Raw genomic sequence first — 19,147 nt, 5'->3', positions numbered from 1 at the left:
CGTGGTGTACTGTAGTCAGTGGTTTGTGACTGTGGTGGCTGTTTACAGGATGCTGATTGGGTCTGAGGACCCCAGGGCAGGAATGCCTGTGTCGCCTGATCTCCAGGCCAGATGTGTTTGCTATGCTCCCTGGGCAGCCTGTATGTCAGTTCTCTCTGTTGGGGTGCCTGAGGGCTTCTGGGGGCACATCTTGGGTTGAGTTCTTTCCTTCTAAAGGCTTGATCCTTTCTTGGTTATTATGACCTTAATCTGAGTCTAAGGTTCTTTAAAAAAGTGTGTGTGTGTGTGTGTGTGTGTGTGTACATGCGCTCATGCATGTGTGCATATTCATGGGTTTGTGCATGTGTATATGGTAGCCACAGGACAACCGCAGGTGTCACCTCCATCAATGCCATCCTTTGAGACAGGAGCTCACTGGCCTGGAGCTTAGGTGGCTAGCTTGTCCTAAAACCGCTTCCCCAGACCTGGGATTACAAATGCATGCCATTAGTGGGAGCATTTTTCTGTGGGCTCTGGGGATTGAACTGAGGTCCTTGTACTGACATGATAAGCACTTTACTGACTAAGCTATCTCCCTGCCTCCACCCCCCTCTACTTTTTAAATTATGAATTTTTCAGGTGATTTCAGATTTACAGAGAGTTTGGGAAAGTGTTTTTAGGATTTCCCTACACCTTTCACTACTGTGTTAAATCATACCCAACCACACCACAGTTGTCAAAACACAGAGGTTCCCCTGGTCCAACACCACCAGTGAACAGACAGCCGAGGAGGATTCAGCTAGCACTCCCATGGCTGCTCTGGGATCCAGCCAGAAAATTCACAATGCTTTAAGTCCTTGTATCTCCTTAATCCCCTAGCCCAGGACAGCTCCTTCATCTGTTTTTGTTGCTCATGGCTTCAGCCATGTCAGAAGGGCTAGCCTAGGACAGCTCCCCCATCTATATTGCTGTTTATGTCTCTAACCATGTCAAAGGGCTAGCCTTAGTTTGGTTTGATTATCTACTCTATCAGGTCTACACTTGCTAATTGCAAGGAACTGCCTCTTATACCCTGGATGTTTCTCATCTTGGCCATCTGTTTGTGTCCATATGGCCCTCACTCTGTAGGCTGCAGACTGGGATTGCATGCTTTTCCCGTGGTATGGGAACCCCTGTAGGGGGTAGAATCCTCAGTGCTTGACTGTTTATGGAGTCAGGACACCCAGGAAAGATGCACGCTTCCTATTTGTTGCGTTTAAGGCACAGCTACCCAGGACTGCAGGCTGGCAAGTGTGGGGCCTGCACAGCCAGCCGATGGGCTGTGAACTCAGACAGGGCTATTGCAGTCTGTTCTGGATATAGTACTTCTTATTCCCCAGAACATCTCCAAGTTTGCTCCTGAATTCTTCAACAGACTGGAGGAGACCCAGCCACGTAATTGAAAGTCTTTTCCTTCTTACAAGGTCACTGAAGGAAGGTGTCATTCATATCTCTAACATAGGTGGTGTTTGTCACTCCCTGGTAGCATAGCTTGCCGTCGAGGTACCTACCCACCCACGCTCTAAAGGAAACTCAGAGCTTTGTGTCACCAAGGGTGGAAGGGATCAGGGTGCAGGGCCAACTTGGAAAGGAAATAGGGAATTTAGGTCCAGTCTACCTTAGCTTCCAGGAGGAATCTGAGTGTTGTCAGTCCTTCCTTTCATCTCTAGCCTGGGAAAGGTCCTGCTGATTTTAGCCATGCGAGGAGTCAGCAGGATGTTCTGTGGCCATGTTTGAAGGTGAGAGTGTCCTTCCAAAGGGTGGATCTTTAGCTACTTCCAGCTTTGAGAAGGGACCTCTCTAAGCTGGAGTGACTGTCATGCTTTCTGGAGACCCAGCCAGGACACCCTTCCTTCCTAGGAGGACTGATGGGTTCTACTGGTTCCTCTTTTTGGCTTTGATCAGTTTGGGAAGGGAAGCAGAGAGGCCAAGGTGGTTAACCACAGAGCCAAGGTGGGAATTGTGGTCCCGTGTCAGGTGAATGTGTGTGTGTGTGCACAGTGTGAGGAAGATCCTGAGGTGCCAGTAGATATGACCTAGAGTTGCAGAGGGACATTCTGGGGTGTGAACCAGTGGGAGAACAGGTTGTCATACTAACTAGGCAGAGATTCATACAGTTAGTTCTTCAGGGCCTGATTTTCCAAGTGGCTGAAAAGGTACTATGGGAACTTGGGAGACAGAGACTCTATGTAAGGGAAGAACTCTAAATACATCTCCTTGCTCCTCACCCATAGGACTCCGGTTTCCATTTTGATTACTTTCATGTTGCTCTGACCACAGTACCTGAGAGAAGCACACAAAGCGAGAATATTTGATTTTGGTTCATGGTTTTAGAGGATTTCAGTCCATTGTGGCAGGGATGGTGGAACGGTTTATGACAGCAATATCATGTGGCAGAAGTTGTTCACGTCGTACTAGACAAAGAAACAAAGAACAAGGTAGAAACCAGGGGTTTCACCTTAAAAGCCACACCCCTAGTGACATACTCCTGCCTTCACCTGTGTGAGAACCACGACCTCCCACAAGAACCCCACCAGCTGGGGAACAAGCATCACACGTGAGTTTGTGGGGACGTCAACTACAGCGTCTCACTGTGGTGTATCAGTGGTCCTTCTTCACTGAAACTGAGGCTTTGGGGGGTTGGAGTTGCAGAAGTGAGCGACAGCAGACAGGGTCACACAGAGTAACCTGGTGGCTTTCTTGATCTTCACAGAGGACACTCTAAGGGGGCAGGAGGGCGTTGGCTTAGCTCTGAGGCAGACCTTCCTATGAAAGAAGCCTGAGGGGGCCCAAGGCCCAGAAGGTATTGCTGGATCCTCTTCAGTGATATTTCCGGAACGTTGGGGGTGGTGTCCAAGGGAGGGTTGGGCCGCCCTGCACTGGCGATATGTGTGTTGTAGGGGCAGTGATGGGCTACATGGAGAGTCATGGAGTCCTTGATGACTGGTACTGAGCCATGTGGCTAACATATATAAGAATAATGGGTTAATATAAGTTACAAGAGTTAATAAGAAGCCTGAGCTAAGGGGCCAATCAGTTTATAACTTATGGAGACCTCTGTGTGATTTTCTTTGGGACATACCGGCTGTGAGAACTGGGCAGGACAGAAACCCCCAACAAACAGGCCCTCATGTTGCAGTAAAGCAGCATGGGAGGCTTGCTCTGCCTGCAAGAGCATGTGGTTTTCTTGTTCGCTCCTCTTCCCTTCCGAAAGCCTAGACTCAGGGATGAGGGACTGGGAGATGGGACTCCTGTCTGTGAGCCTCTCTGGCCGGCGGGTTTGGCTTTACAGGTTCATTTTCCTGCTGTGAAGAGTCTGACGAATGGTGTGTGGTGTGTGTATGTATGTGTGTGTGTGAGAGAGAGTGTGAGTGTGTGTGTAAATGGTTTGTGCCTTGCTTCTGGCTAGGCGCTGTGTGAAGCTTCAGCCTCCTAACTGGGGAGGCCAAAGAGGTCTGGTGGGGCCCTCGCATCCTGGTGCAGGGCGCAGGGATGGATGGGGGCTGGACAGAGTGACCATACACAGTGTTCCCTGCAACTGCTTCTCTTGTCCCCTCCCCCCTCCTCCCCGGCTCACATGTGAGAATGACGATGACGATAAAAACACACACTGCCTGACCTCAGCGTCCAGGCACGTCCCCCCACCCCTCCGCCCGCCGCCTCGCATTCCTGGAGCTGAGGAGGCCAGGGCTACCCTCCACCCTCAGAGCATCTAGCCGCCTCCTTGTTCCAGTCTGGGGCTGCTGTCCACCCTGCTGGGTTCTCTCCACCAGCCTCTGCGGAGGCCTTGCATCCTGGGGAGCACAAGGATAGGTCTCAGATGGCCTAGATCAGAATACTACACGTAGAAATAATAGGAATACTTATTATTTCTATTATTTATAAATACTTATAAATATTATATATTTCTATTATTTATATTATCTGTAAGCATTCAGATACCAAGTTTCATAGTAACCACTTTCTGTAGATCGAGTCAACAAATTCTCAAAATAACCCCATGAGAAAGTTTATATATATCACACATATATAAATCCACTTTTAGCATGAACAAAAAAGATAGCGTCAGGAGGAGCACCTGCGGCCCAGAGAGGAAAAGCTGCGTGCTCAGCATCACCTAGCTAAGGAGTAGGCCGTGATAGGACTTCAGTGATGTTAATGTTGCATATCTAAGCTTTACTCCAGCCTGAGTCAACCCAGACTCAGGAGCATGGTCCTGAGAAAAGATGCTAAGATGGGAGGCAAGGTTCATCTAGCCTGGTGTCCCTTGGGCATTTGATGTCAGGAGAGATGGGTGAGCTCTCCCAGGGCTGAGAGCCGTGGAGCACCCTTGCGACCCCACCCTAGCTTTAAGGATGAGGTTAGGAGCCTAAGCAAGAGGCAGGAGGCCCTTTCCAGAATTTATCTCATGCCTCCGAGTGCAAGAAAAACACCTTTTATCAACATTTTCCCTTGAGACGTCAGACGCCAGTTTCTCCTCTGTGCTAACTGGGCACATCCAACTAACAGCTGGCGTTTCCAGGAGGCTCCGGGAGTTGGTTCTCACACTGAGTTGGTGTATTTCTGGCTCTAAGCACAAGCTTCCATCCTAACCTCCAGTTCTCCTCCTTTGTTCCCAGTCTGCACGGTCCAGCCCTTCTGTCTTGCTCTCCCTCTTCCGCCTCCCACAGGTCACTGTCCTTCTTGTCATCTCTCTGAAGTTCCAACCCTGCTCTGGCTCTTGCTACACTAATTTCTGGCTTTTGCTTGCAAGGTTTCCTAAAACATTGCAGAGACAAACTGAGATTCTAGCTTCGCTGCCCAGGCCCTGGGACCCATCTCTGTGACATTTTTCCCTCTGTGCAATGGCTACAATGGCATCTTTCTTTAAGAGAGGTTTGGGGACTAGAGATAATGGATCAAGGGCTGGGTCAGAGCCTCTCTGGATGAATGGCGCTGGCGCTTAGAGTTGTTTCCTTATTCTCCATGGAGCTGCCCCACCCACGGTCTCCCTGGTATGGCCCATGGCCCTGGGAAAGTCATATACCTGCATGTTTGGGGTGCAGACGAGGGCTTAGGTAGGGGGAGCCCGACTATGTCCCACATGGGGAATTCAAGGGAGTCTGTGGCTGTCCCGGCTGTAGCCAGCCATGCCTCCTTCCCCACAGAACTCTGGCCGTTCTAGTATCAGTGCTATGTGCTGTGCACGGTGAAAGATTTTTCAATTTTCCACTCATTCTGAGGGATAGATTTCACGGACTTGATCAACAATTACATGTGTGTGTGTGTGTGTGTGTGTGTGTGTGTGTGTGTGTGTTTGTCTCTCTGTGTGTGGTCATGGTCTTGTGTTTTAAGATAGGGGTCTGGCCTTGAACCTTTGATCTTCCTGTCTCAACCTCTAGAGTACTGAGATTAGAGGTGTGTGCCATCATCACACCTAGCAATGCATTTTCTTTCTAAACACATAATTTTAAATAAAATTGTCGATCCATGTTTCTCTTTAATGTCCTTTGTGTACTTGAGATTCAGCATGGAACACAGTGTACTTCTGTTTTGTGTGTGTGTGTGCGTGTGTGTGTGTGAATTCTTTTTTTAAAAAATTGTTAATTAATTAATTTGGGTTTTTGAGACAGGGTTTCTTTGTGTATTAGCCCTAGCTATCCGAAAATTGCTCTGTAGACCAGGTTGGCCTTGAACTTGCAGAGACCTGCCTGTCTCTGCGCAACCCACCCTGCTCCCAGCACTGGGATTAAAGGCGTGCACCACCACTCCTATATGATTTTTTTAAAATTGTTGTTGGTTTTGAAACAGGATCTCAAGTACCTTGTATCCTTGGTCTTCCTGCCTCCACTTCCAGAGTGCTGGGATTATGGCCAGTTTATACAATGCTGGAGATCGAACCCATGCATGCTAGGCAAGTGCTCTGCTGACTAATATACATCCCCAGCCTTCAGTTCCTTTTTTTTTTTTAATGTGGGAGATTAAAAGCATTTACAGATGTAGCAAGAATCTTACAGTGGCCTCTGATTGCTCTGCTTCAACAACCATTGATTTGGTGCTGGGTTTTTTTTTTTTTTTCTTCTTCTTTTTTCAAACCCTTTCCTCCCCACTTTTTATTTGTTTACTTTTTGCTGGAGTATTTTTTTTAAAACAAGCCCCAGACATGATATCATCTTTAATACTGCAGTGTGTGTTGTTAACAGATAAGGACCTTTTATTTTAACATTGCGGTAATGCCATTAGCCCAGTTAACATCTTTAGTAATACTTTCTTGAGATCAGCCTCAACCCGGTCTGTGTTCAATTTTCACTGATTATCTTAAAAGCGTCTTGTCTTGCTCCTATGCTCTGGGTCAGGCAGAAGGACTTGGAAAGGATACTTGTTGGAGCCTAGGTCTACCGTGATGGGAAAGTTTGTTATTGCCCATTACCAGTCAGCTGACGAGGTGTGTTCACTTTCTCCCGCGAGTCCCTAATTCCTAGTCATCCTCCCAGCCTGCCTCCAACCCCTCCCCTACAGACTCTCAGATGGTGAATTCAGGAATCTACATCTTGCCTCTTCCTGTCCCCAGCCTCCCTAGCTGGCCTTGTTGCCTCAAGGAGTGTGAGTGGGGCGGGGAAGCACCTTGGGGAGAGTCCGCAGGGAGGGGAAGCTTGTGCTGCTCTGGATGCTCATCCAGTGAGCATCAGCCCTTAAGATGTCCATGTAAGGATGCTGGCTTGCTCAGAGCATGGCCAGTGGGCCGTGCTGGAGGGGCTGGCCATGGGTCAGTCAGCTCTGGGAAGCACAGCTGGCTGCTTTGCAGGGTCTGGGGCTGTCCAGGAGGGGATGGTGTGGGAAGCCCACCTTGAGCTGTGCTTCCGTAGTGGTCTACTCCGCTGCCCCTGCATATTTACTGCCAGTCCTGCCCCTGCTCTTCCAGCCTGGCTGCTGCTCTCATGTTTGGGTGTCTGTCTGAGCTCCCTTACCCCACATGGATGTCCTTGGAGCTGGAAAGTCACCCTCCAGGGGATCCTCTTCTCTCCTTGCTCAGGACATATCACTTCTTCATACTCTAGCCATTATGAAGTTGCATTTTTTTTTAAAATGAGGGTATGACTATACTCAGGTCCTCGTTCCATCCCCAGGATCCTGGGTGGTTTTGGTGAAGCTAGCACCCTTCTCTGGCTATGCTGCCCTTACCTTAGAAGTATTGCAGCATCTTGTAGATCCAACTCTTACCAAGAAGGATGCTTGATATTTGGGTATATCTCTGTCTGTCCATCTGTCTGTCTCTCTCTCTCTGTGTATTGCATAGATTTTAGAAGATCAGCCTGAGACCAGGGTGGAAAGAGATGCCTGAGAGTCACAGGGACCTATAGATATCCCTCCATAGGACCAAGGTTCCATTCTCTCCCTGTTTCTCCTTCCCTTAGGTCCGCTGGTCCCTTTGTCATCCTTAGGTGTTTGTCATTTCTCTTCTTGCTGTCCTCTGTGCATTATCCCATTCCCACTGTGTCCCTTGGGACACTGCAGTTCATGCCCCCCCTGCCCACTAAACTCTGCCTCAGTCTTCAAGGCCCAGCTCTTTGTCTGGGCTCCTCTCTCTTGTTCCCGTGGGTAGAGGAGCCCCTTTCTTCTTATCTCCCAAGTTTCCTCTGTACTCTCTGTAACTATGGGACTTGTGAGGTGAACTGGGGTCAGGTGAAGGTCATGTCCTTCAGTGCACTGCTCCAGGGACACCTTTCATCTTGAGGTCACTCCAAAGGTGCCCAAACAAGCCCTGATGACTACTATTTGATTAGCTGTTGTCCACAAGAGTCTGCATGGCTTACCCGTGCATCCCTGGGCCTATAACAAACTTTTTTTTTTTTATTCACCAGAAAAAGTGTTGCCCCTCACTTGCTCAGTCTGTTAAGAGTGACCAAGAGGGAACGAAGATTGAGATCATGGAGGAGACAGGCTGAGAAGTTGGAAGGCCTGGGGAAAATCTGGGTCCCTTCCTTCACTCTCACGAGAGGAATGGCTGTAATAACAATGGTGGCATTAGGCTGTGGTGAGGAGAACATGGCATAAATATGATAACCCTATGGGGGCGTGGCTTCTGCCCTGGCACTGGAGGTGGTATAATAGGGTATCAGTAGACTGTGGGGGACAGGTTGGCTTCCATAGCCCTCTCCTCACTATGAATGCAGGTCTCTTCCCTCCTTCCCTGCATGGGTGTCTGTGAGGGGAACCTATCCTGGGCAGGTTCATCAGGGACCCTGGTGAGAAAGGAGCCAAGAGGATTTGTGGCAGGCCCTTGCCAAGACGTCTGTGTCCTGGCGCCGGCTCCTGTGCAGCCCCAGGACAGCGCTGCGGGTGGGTGGAATCCACAGGGGTGAGACATCGAGGCTGGAACGTGCCGGGGATGCTTGGGGCTGCTTATCTCGGCCAGGAATGCACTGTGGTATTATTAGCCGGCAGCCTTCTTGCCTAGGAATAAGCCCCTGGGGGCATGTTGGACACCTGTCCGGCTCTGCCTGCCCAGACAGCCTGTGGGTGCTTGTGCCTGGCCAGCCATTGTGGACAAAACTCTCAGGCATGCTTGGGTGCCAGCAAGTATGTGTGCAGAGGTGGAGTGTGAGTCTGGGTCTGCATGTGTGTATGGTTCCTGTGTACGTGTCTGTGTGCACATGTGCTTGTGAGGGCATGCCTGCCATTGTGACAGACACCGTGCATGCCATGCCTTTGTGTATGAGCATGAATGTGTATGTGAACATGTTTTTACCACACCTCTGTGTGCAGGTATGTGTGTACATGAGTTTCAATGTGTGTACTGTATGTAGTATGTGGGTATTTATGCTTGCATGCATGCCACAAAGTGTGTGTGTGTGTGTGTGTGTGTGTGTGTGTGTGTGTGTGTATAAAAGTGTATGGTTTGGGGGCTCCACAGGGCCTAGTGATGAGAGGCTGGGTCATTAGTTCAAGATCATCCTCAGTGAGAGAGTGAGTTCATGGCTAGCCTCAGCTACACGAGAGTCAGTTTCAAAAAGAACACAAAGCTAAAAAAAAAAAAAAAGGAAAAGAAAAAGAAAAAAGCCCTGATGTCACCCTGACCTAAGGTCTGTCTGTGTCAGACCTTAGGTTATGTTTATGACTTTGGTGAGTGAATTCACCTGCCCAGATTCACCTTCTTCATCGGTATCATGGTGATGGCCACAGTTCTTACTTGATAGACTGACTGGGAAAAGTCTAGAAAATGTAGTGTGTGGAACACATTCAAAGCTTCAGAATGATGTCACAGTACCACCGTCACCAACCACCATCTCTGTCATCATTACTACCACCTCTGTCTCCTTCGTCACCTCCATCATCACCTCCACCTCCATCATCACCTCCATCTCCACCTCCACCTCCATCTCATCTCTACCTCCATCTCCACCTCCACCTCCATCTCCACCTCCACCTCTATCTCATCTCCACCTCCATCTCCACCTCCACCACCACCTCCGTCTCCACCATCACCATCACCCCTATCAGTACTCTATCGTCTCTATCACTACCGTGGTTCTAGACCCCCAGCTTTTACTTCCTGGCAGGGATTCCTGGGCAGGGTAAGGGACCCTTTATAGCAAGGAAACAAAAGTCCAGGGGAGACATGAGGTCTGATGGCTGAGGGTTGTGAGGAGACCAGAGTAGAGCTACAAGGACCTGACTCTACTCTTGGCTGTTGTGTGCCATGTTATACTATCTTGCTCAGGTTTCAGAGTAGCAGTAATATGCTAGCTTGGGGAAGGAAGGGCATCTTGGCAGGTTTTTCCCAGGCTCAAGGGTGCAACAGCCTAGATCCTTCTTGTGCAGCACACAGCTTTCCCTGAAGCTTTGGCACTGGTTCTGTCTTCCTCCTAGCCTTGGATCCACTGTGGGTTATATCTCAAACAGAGAACAGAGCTGCTGCCCCGGAGAAGGACCCAAGGAGAGGACCCCAATATTCCTGCTCCCTTCCCCAGGCCAGGCCACAAGAACTTGGTCATCTAGCTCTTCACACCTGGTGGGGCTTGGATCTGCCAACTCCTGCCTTCTGCTCCTAGCTCTGACCAGACAGTTCTGGAATTCCTCGGAAGCACTGGACCCCCCTCTGAGTCCGGCTCCTCTGTCCTGACTCAACCCTGCCAGAACTTCCCACGTTTTGTCTCCAGGGAGCAGACCAGGGTGTCACTAGCACTGTGGAGGTGGAGCAGGTACTTTGGTGCCTGGGCACGGTGGGTTCAGGTGGGGAAGGGCAGAAGCAGGTGAGGTCTCAGTGGCTCTGGATGCCAGCCCGTCCCTGAAAACATATTTTCATAATCACTACTAACTGTCCAGAAGAAGGGAGAAAGACAAAACAAAACAAAACACCCCCCAAAAACAAACCAACAAAACCAACAACCACTGACTTTTTTTTTTTTAATGTGCAGTTAATGGCTGGTTGGCTGTACATTATTAAACAGGCAATTGGAGATGTGCCAGGGGGGACTACTCCAGCCAAGACTCACAGCCTGAACACAATGTTCCAAGAAGCGATCACCCACAGGGTCCCTGGGGAGGAGCACCCAGACGAGGGACTCCAGCTGCCGTCCCTTTGCCTCTCCTGCCCAGCTGCATTCTGGTTCTCTTGCAGAAGGCGGGAATGTGCTGGTCCTGGGGCCCCAGCATCCTTTAGCCACCCTGGGACTGTGAGCTGCACTGTCTCTCATGGGTTCACTTGTGCTATTGTGTGGGGCTTGGTTTCTGTGTATCTGTTTCTCTAGGGTCTCTTGCCTTTAAGACCAAGTTTGCCTTGACGACCGTGGCTCTCTCTGGCTTTGCCTGGTGACCTGAGCTTCCACAAGCAGCTCTCAGAGTCTGTGAAGAATGAAGGAATGAACGAGGGTTAACTGGAGCAGGTTCAAACCAGAGGCACAGCTGAGCACAGGAGTGTGGGAAGATCCAGAAATTAAGGAAACTGAGGAGGGATACCCAACCTGTGGAAGAACTATCCTGGGAGACAGCGTACATGTGTGTGCAAAGGTGTGGCTTCTGGTGAAGTTTTGCAGGGATTTTGTTCTCTAGAGCAGAGCAAGGCAGGTTTGCACCCATTGGAGCCGTGTTGAGGGGAGGATAGGTTTGGATGCTGTGGGCAAGCAGAGGCTGTTTGAGCTTCTGCTGGGCCAAAGAGGGTCCTGCACTGGACAGGAAATACACCAGTCAGTCCCTATCATTTTGGTAGTGTTGCTGGGTCTCAATATGTAGCCTAGCTTGGCTTCAGATTCATGATCCTCCTGCCTCAACCTCCCAAGTCTTGGAAAACTGGTTACTGTCACGCCCAGGCCCCAAAGGTCTGTTGAGAGGCTTGAGATGAATGAGTAACAATGAACTAAGACATCTGAAAAGCACTTGTTACATTTGAGCATTCATTAAACTGGGTCTCTCTCTCTCTCTCTCTCTCTCTCTCTCTCTCTCTCTCTCTCTCTACCATTTATATGAACTATGTATACACATACACACACACACATTCACACCTCACACACACATACACACCCGAGTCATGGTTCCTGGGTAAGGGTGGTGATTAGTGTCTGTGAAAGGGGAGGATGTAGAGAGAGCTAACATTTATTGGGGACTGCTTTATCCCAGACCCTACACTCAGTGCTCAAAACCATTAAGTAACCCTCTTGGAGTCACACAGCCCCTAAATAGGTAGGCAGGCTTTAGAGGCAGTCCGTGCGATATCCAAACCTGGGCTTTGCCCTCCACTGTCAGACCAGGGCCAGGTTTCCCTGGTTCTGCCATGTTAGAAGGGCTGGTATCCTAGTTCAGGATGGAGGAAACGTTACTTACTATCTGTTTTGTGTAGTGTAATCCCAAACAGAGTCCTCAGGAGGGAAACCCCCAGCTCTCGCAAGGCCTACAACTGAGATATCACTAAAACACTGCTGCAGCTTTGACCATCCAGCCTGGAACAAGGTCTTGGGTAGAGCCCTGGAGGGATGCGAGTCAGGTTGTGATAGGAAGCGTGGGATGAGGGGAAGGGGATCATGTGTGAAAGTGAGGATGCTGAAGGCCATAAAAGCCAGCAGAGATGAGCCGGGAGGGGACAGGGGAAGGGAGAGAGAATGAGGGAGAGTCACCAAGGGCTTGGACTGGGGCCAGCGGGCAAGCTCAGACTTTGGACACAGGTATCCAGCCGGGGCCAATTCCCACAGGGCTACTGAGAAAGGACCAGTGGTAGCCCTGAAGGTGAGAGGCCAGTTGGCTAGTGCCATGGCTTACTTGGGACGGTATGTGCCAGCCAAGTGCTCAGCCACCATCTGGACCACCTCCCCTCCCTTCTGCTCAACTGCCAGCCTTGCCAAAGGTCAGTTTGTGGTGTGGCCAGCACACTCCCCAGCGGCCACTGCCCACAGCTCTGTCCCCTTTGTAGCTGCTGCTCCTTTTCCTTTATGCCTCTTGGGCAGTCAGTGGGGACTGGGTCCAGGTTCCCAGGGGTTCCCAGATATTGGGTGGAGACGGGAGGTTGTAGTAGGCGGGGACCTCTCTGGCCACCTTTCACAAGGCCTTCTGTACATACTTGATTCTGCGCAGTCATCTATTCTTTGTCTTCTAAAATAAAAATGGGGTCCATGTGCCTGTATCCATCAGATAATCTTTAGAGACATTGGTGACTCTAATAAATATCTGTCAGATAAGAGCACAAGGGCATAAAGGAGAGCCCGACTTTCCGCTGGTGTCTGATTAACACGGAGTATGTGGAGCTTCCGTTTCCTTCGAACTAAATGCCATATTTTTCTTCCTGGACAGCCATTATCATACTGCTAGCAAAATCGAACTTCTCTTTGCCTTAAATCTTGAAATTTCCCTGGACTGAATTATTGTTAATGTTTGTTATTTTGAGTCATTGTTGAGGACAGTAGCCCAAGAGAGAAGTTCCCTTACGAGTTCTGACCCATGTGTAAAGTCAGTTTCGTGTGTAAAGTTTTCATTCAGTTTGCTGTCTTAGCCCTTCTCTCCTCCCGCCCCTTGCACGTCCCTCCCACATCTCCGTCTCATTACTGATAAGTATGTTGAACAAGCCAGGGCAGAGGACAGAGCCCTTTGGCAAGTCAGGAAGTTGACATTGATCTATTAATCAGCACCCTGTGCTGGCTAGGAATCCATTGGGCTTCCCTTCTCCAAGAATGTCACGGTGATTCCACCGACACCTTCCTGGAGCTGGGAGTCTCCACCCATGTCGTCCGGCTTCCTTAGACTTTGGGGTTAGGAGTTGTATGGTTCTGTGAAGGAGGGGGGGGGGTCTTAGGCTCCCTAAAAGAATCCAGGTTCAGGCAAGAGACTTTGTTAGAAGGGAAAGAAAAGAGGGGGAGGGGATACCCATGAGGAATCCTGTTCTACAGATAGGGAAGCCCCTGAGGACTCCCCCAGCTTTAAAGGTAAATTTCTCAGGGGAGACCAGGGGTTTATATGCAGTGACTTCTGCCAAGGACTAATGCCTGCTTGGGACTGTGCTCCCAAGAACATCTAGGGGGCTTTAGAGGCCATCAGAGCTGTAGCTGGTGAGAAGGCTGTAGCTGGGAGGTACAAAGTCTTCACTTACCCTGGGCCCTAAGGCTTCTGGATCCAAGTGCTTCTCCTGACTGGAAACTGAAGCAGTCTTAAGGGAGGGGCACACTATCTATGTATTGGGGAAGAACAGTTGGCAGGCTGCTTTCCCAGTGTATCTCCTGACCATGCTGTCCACCGGAGACTAGGACAGTCCCCCCACCGAGTGTAATTCCCGGAGGTGATGCAAATATGTGTAAATAAGTCACAAATACAGCTGGTTGCTGGCTCTCAGGAGCATCTGGAAGGGAAGAAGAAAGAAAGAGACTCTCGGGGACAGCAGTATGGATGTGGCTTCAGGGGTTACCTCTACAGGGGCCCTGGCAGGACGTCTCTCAGGGGTGACACCGGTGAAAGCCTCCTGGGAGACAGTCCAGACTTTCTTAGCTGCAGCGGGAGGGGCACAGCTCAGATGCACAGTGACTGATGTGGAGGGTGATCCTGGGGTCTGGCTTGCAGCCAGCTGAGCTTTTGATAAGTCAGAGCCCAGAGCAGTCTCTTTCCCCACGTTCCTCGAGGGACAAATAGCTATACCCAAGTGTGCCCTCCCTCTGGGACCTGCATGCTGGTCCCTGCCCCCTCAGAGTCCGAGATGGAGCAGAGCGGGGCTCAGGTGCAAGAACGGGTGACTTCCCCATCATGGGAAGATGTTGAAGGTGCTCTTTCTTATAGGGCATTTGATCTGACCCCGAGGATGTTGGGTGTGTGTGTCACAGATGGAGTTCCTCTAGAGTTCCCAGTTGTGCTCTGGGGTGACAGGGCTGTGCTCAAATGCTGGCTGATCCTATAGAAGGGCTCCGAGCTCAGGTCTAGGACCAGAAAGGATCCTAATCACTTCCCAGACTTCCTTGGGCCTTTAGAAATTCATGGTGTTTGTGTGGGGCCAGGGAGAGCCTCCCTATAGACGGTCACTAGATGCTGATTAAAGTGCCATGAAGGAAGATGTGAAGACAGTTGCGGGAGGACCCACCATTGTGGGCTTGGGGCTGTGAGGCCAGGACACTGCATCCAGCACACTGGGTCTTGACCCATCAGTGTCCTGTCTCTGTCATTGGACTTTCTTTGCTTCTTGTGGTCCTTTGTCCCCTGTTCTGTCCCCTTGTCCCCTCTTCTTCCTATGGAAGTGGCTGTTTCAGCACCTGGTCTGACATGGGGCATTCATTTCTCCCTGCCCTTCTCAATGACTTTTCTGTTGCTTCACCCACAGCTCTGCCCCCTTTCTCCTCTGGTTCTCTGTGACCCCCCTCTTTGTACCCCTTTCTCGGTTCCCAGCTTCCCTGCCATATCTTTCTATGGTCTGTCTTCAGGAACAAGCGTCCTGTGGGCCCTGCTAGGTGCCAGGCACTGCCAGCTCCTTCTTGGGGTCTGGTCTCCTAACTTCCACTATCACCCTGTCTCTGCCTTCATGGTTAGCCTCCTGCTCTCCCTTCCCCCCAACTCCACGGGGCTCCAACACTGGTTATTATTCAGTTTTATGAGAAACCTCCAGGCCTGCCCCTGAATGGACTGACCACAACTGGAACCAGATGTGCAATCCAGGCTTGGGGATGTGAGGGAGGGAGGAGGGAAAGGGCAAGACTGGCTTGAGGAGGGAGGGCTGGGAAACCCTGGGAACCTTGGTTGTCAGGGCCTAGAGGAAGGGAGGCAGGGAAGACCTAGGCAGTTTGAAGAAGCAATGGGGAAGGAAAGAAGGGACAAGTAGGCTTTTTCAGAAAGCTCCTGAAAATCAGGAAGAAGGCCGTTTTTTCCGTAGAAGCCTTCCAGCTCCTTGACTTCCTCTGGCATATTCCTAGGGACTCTCCGAGTTCGAGGTTCCACTCAGGTATGGAAGCAGGCAGTCTGGGAAAGAAGGGCCACCACTGGGCAGAGGTAGAGAGTGAAACCTCCAAAGGCTTGGATATCTGGAGGAGAGCGGGCGTTTCAGAGGGGCCCCTATGCTGCTGCAGACCTGGGGGAGGGCAGGAGGCATCTGGGGCCTCTGGGTATCAATGTGATGCTTCCTACATCCTCGCAGACTCGGTCTTGCCGCAGCTGTGCAGCTTCGGAAATAAACGTTTGCCCAGTTATCTTGTCGGAGAGCTGTGCCACGCTTCGATGGTTTCAAGTGTCCCTTTTGCCCATTTACGAACAGCCACCCATCAGGGCATCTCTCTGTGGTCCATTCATTTCACATTCACCAAGACTGCACTATGTTTGAGCTGGGTGTTGGATAAAGTAGAGAAAGGAATGGGAAAATACAAATTGGCCTGTCCTCGCTCAACACCTGGGAGGAACAGGCACAAATGTGGCGGGTCCGGAGGAGGCCTGTCTAGCAGGGCAGCATGTGAAAGCTTGGGTCCTTCTTGGAGGATGGGAATTTTTTTCTAAGTGATAATAGCATCCGTTTGGCTTTTGTTGGTTTTTCAAGAAATGCTTTCTCTGTGTAGCTTTGGCTGTCCTGGAACATACTCTTTAGACCAAGGTGGTCTTGAACTCAGAGCTCTGCCTGCCTCTGCCTCCTGAGTGCTGGGACTAAAGGTGTGCACCACTACTGCCCAGTTGCTGCTATGCATCTTGCATTCTCTCTGATCATAGGAGCGCAGATGTGGGGAGACCCAAGAGCAGTTCCTCACAGTGACCCTAGAGGCCCCAGGTCCCTGCCAATTATCTACCTCACTCTCCAGCCTTGTGGCTGCCTCTCAAGTGGTTGCTCACTACTGATGAAAGCGCTCCCTGAAGGCCTTTGGTGTGTCACCTTCTTCCCCTGGGCTGCCTCTCACGTCACTGTTTTCATCCCAGACACCCTATCCCTGATAAAGGTTTGAATTTCTTATAGTTAGGTAGGGCCAGAAGACAAACAGAACCAGTGGGACCTGGAGAAGGCTATTGAAGAGCTGCCATGAAGGTCAGGGTTCAATCTCTCTCTTCTCAAAGAGGGTCCTGTTCAGAATTCAGAATGGCAAGGTCCCTATATGAGTGGCCGTAGAAACTGCACTGAAGGGCAGGCATGTGGCCCCGTTGACTGAGTGCTTACCCACCATGCATGAGGGTTTGCTTGGGTTTGAGCACCACACTGTGTAACCACGTGGGGTGGTGCACGCCTGGAGTTCAGCATTCAAGGGGTTGCAGCAGAAGGATCAGAAACTGATGATTATCTCTGGCTGCATAGCAGATTTGAAGCCAGCTTGCACTTTATGAGACCCTGTCTGCAAAACAAACGACAGTTCACAAAAGAAACTGCACTGGAGGTCACTAAAAGGGTACCCTGGAGCTGCTCAGGTTTGACATCACTGGCTAGCTTCCAGCCAGAAGTGAGGGGTCACGGCATGGAGTTCCCACTCAAGCCGTGAGGTTGAGGGAGGAGAAAGTGGTAAGTTCGGTGGTGTTTGAATGCTAGCAGGGAGAAGAAACAGTTAGGTGAGAAAGGTACGGAAGTCAAAGTTGAAGGATGGAAAGAGAAAAGGTTTGAGGGCTCAGAGCTCTTGAAACTGTCTGAAGGAGAGCTGGGGTCCCACTTGACGCTGGGAGCCAGTGAATGATGTCAGTCGGGAGACTGTGTTATGGGTATAAAGGAGCTTTTGGGACGTGAGCTAAGAGGGGCTCCGTGTTTCTGGTATGTTACTTAACCCATGAAGGGAGGGGACAAAAGAGCTGGAGCTGACATGGAATCTTCTAATTCCTTAACTGGATGGGGATGTCCAGGCTCCAGAGGGGTCCCTTAGTCTGGGTGTTGGTAGGAAATAGGAATTAAGCAGACTGAAGGGACCTAAGATCACCTTTGACCCAGAGCGAAGGCAGTGAGTGGGAGACTTGGTTTGGGCCTGGTGAGGAGGCTTTAGCCAGTGTCCCCATGGAGTTTATAATTTGTGTTTGTCATCCCTGGACAGCATATATACACCAGTGGATGGACTGATGCCACTGAGGGGTTGTGGGTTCTGACGTGCTGGGACTGGAGGGGTGGGGACTTGAACTCCATTTCTATATGGGCCAGTGTAGTGGGGTTGTCTTCTCCGGAGAAAGGAGAGAGGGCGTGGGGAAAGGGTGACGATCTTCCCATATATGTTTTAAAGGAACCACTCCTCTTCTTTTCCCAAGAGGTTTTCTTCTTACCAGGGTATTAGCTGGTCCTTGTGGCTCTGACCTCAGCTGATCTGCAGCCTTGTTCCTCTCTTTGAGCCCCTGCACTTCTACTCCTGGCGTTAACTGAAGCCTGCCTGCGGGAGGATTTGGCTGAATGGATAAATACATCACAAAGTCCTTTGGATGTAAATTTATGCGCATCAGAGGAAACTGAGGCCCAGGGATGTGGGCGACTAGCTCGGATGTGCAAGGCATGAACCCTTCACGCGTGCCATGGAGGGCTTGGGGTCCGAATTAGCAGGCCCAGGTTCAAGTTCCTCTCTGGTATTGGCTGTCCTGCCTGGCCTCTGACAGGTCCTGTCCCCTAACCACGGTCAAGCACCTGTCCTTAGCTGTGATAGCAGAGTGAATGGCGGTAGATTCTTCTTCAAGTGTCCCGCCTGAGGAGGCTGTGTGACAAGTGGCTGTCCGCTTCTGTCCTACTTTCAATTCTGTTATTGCGAAGAATACCCTAACAAAAATCAGCCTAAGGGAGAAAGAGGGGCCCATCATCAGTGGGGGTGGGGACCTCAAACAGCTGGCCGCATCACATTGTGAGTCAAGAGCAGAGAGAAGCAAATGCACGTATCCTTGCTTGCCTGGTTGCTTGTACTCGGTCGGCTCCGTTGATTTCTCCTTTCCTACGCAGTCCAGGAATTCCCGCCTAGGAATGGTGTCACCCACGGTAAGCGGGGTCTTCCCACACCAGTGAGCTTAATTAGGACAATCCCCACAGATATGCTTCTAGGCTAACCTGATGTAGACAGTCCTTCATTGAGGACCTCTTCCAGGTGATTCTAGATTGTGTCAAGTTGACAACATAAGCTATCTATCCTTAGCACTTGGGCAGGGGCAGGAGCAGAGGCGGGAGGATCTCTGTGAGTTCGAGGTCAGCCTTGTCTGTAGCAAGTTCCAGCCAGGGCTACATGTAGGATTCAGCCTCAAAAGAAGAAAAGAAAAAAAAGTGACCATTACGTTTTTCAGGAAACGCCTGTCTGCTTCTATCATTATTTATACATTGATCCAAACATTTTAAGTGCTTTCTTCTTTATTATTTTTAGTATAAACACATTTTATAGACACAGAAAGTTGGAATGATTGTATGGTGGACTGTCTAGATTCAGCAAACGTTTTGGCATATCATTAGCCCTCCAAACTGGTGAGTTCTGGTTCACAGAATGAATAGGTGCTGATTGAAACTATCTGGGAAGAAACCTGTGACTGTCCTGAACAAGAACGGACTTCATAGTGTGGTCATTCTCCCTTAAACGGCTCAGCAAGCTATTACTTACAGAGAGTGTTTATACAGTACTAGATTTTACAAAAGTTCTAGCGGGGATTGAAAGCAAACAGGAGCGGAGCAGCTATGCATGTGGCTCAACTGGATAGAACTTGCCTAGCATGCAGGAGTTCCTGGGTTCAAGTCCTAGCACCACATGGTAGCCCCTGCTTGTAATCCCAGCACGGAGGGTGG

The 19,147-nt window shown here is 50.2% G+C and overlaps 1 protein-coding gene across 15 annotated transcripts in view; it reads left to right on the top strand.

Annotated features, from left to right (window-relative positions):
* Tns1 (tensin 1) overlaps window positions 1-19,147 on the top strand; it is a 223,137-nt gene that overhangs the window by 69,822 nt on the left and 134,168 nt on the right. The gene's annotated exons all lie outside the window — the stretch shown is intronic.

This window comes from Myodes glareolus, chromosome 1 (genome assembly GCF_982192425.1).
Source record: "Myodes glareolus chromosome 1, mMyoGla1.1, whole genome shotgun sequence".
Classification (NCBI taxonomy): Eukaryota; Metazoa; Chordata; class Mammalia; order Rodentia; family Cricetidae; genus Myodes; species Myodes glareolus.
The sequence above is the reverse complement of the archived record's forward strand: the minus strand, read 5'-3'. Positions and strand labels throughout refer to the sequence as shown.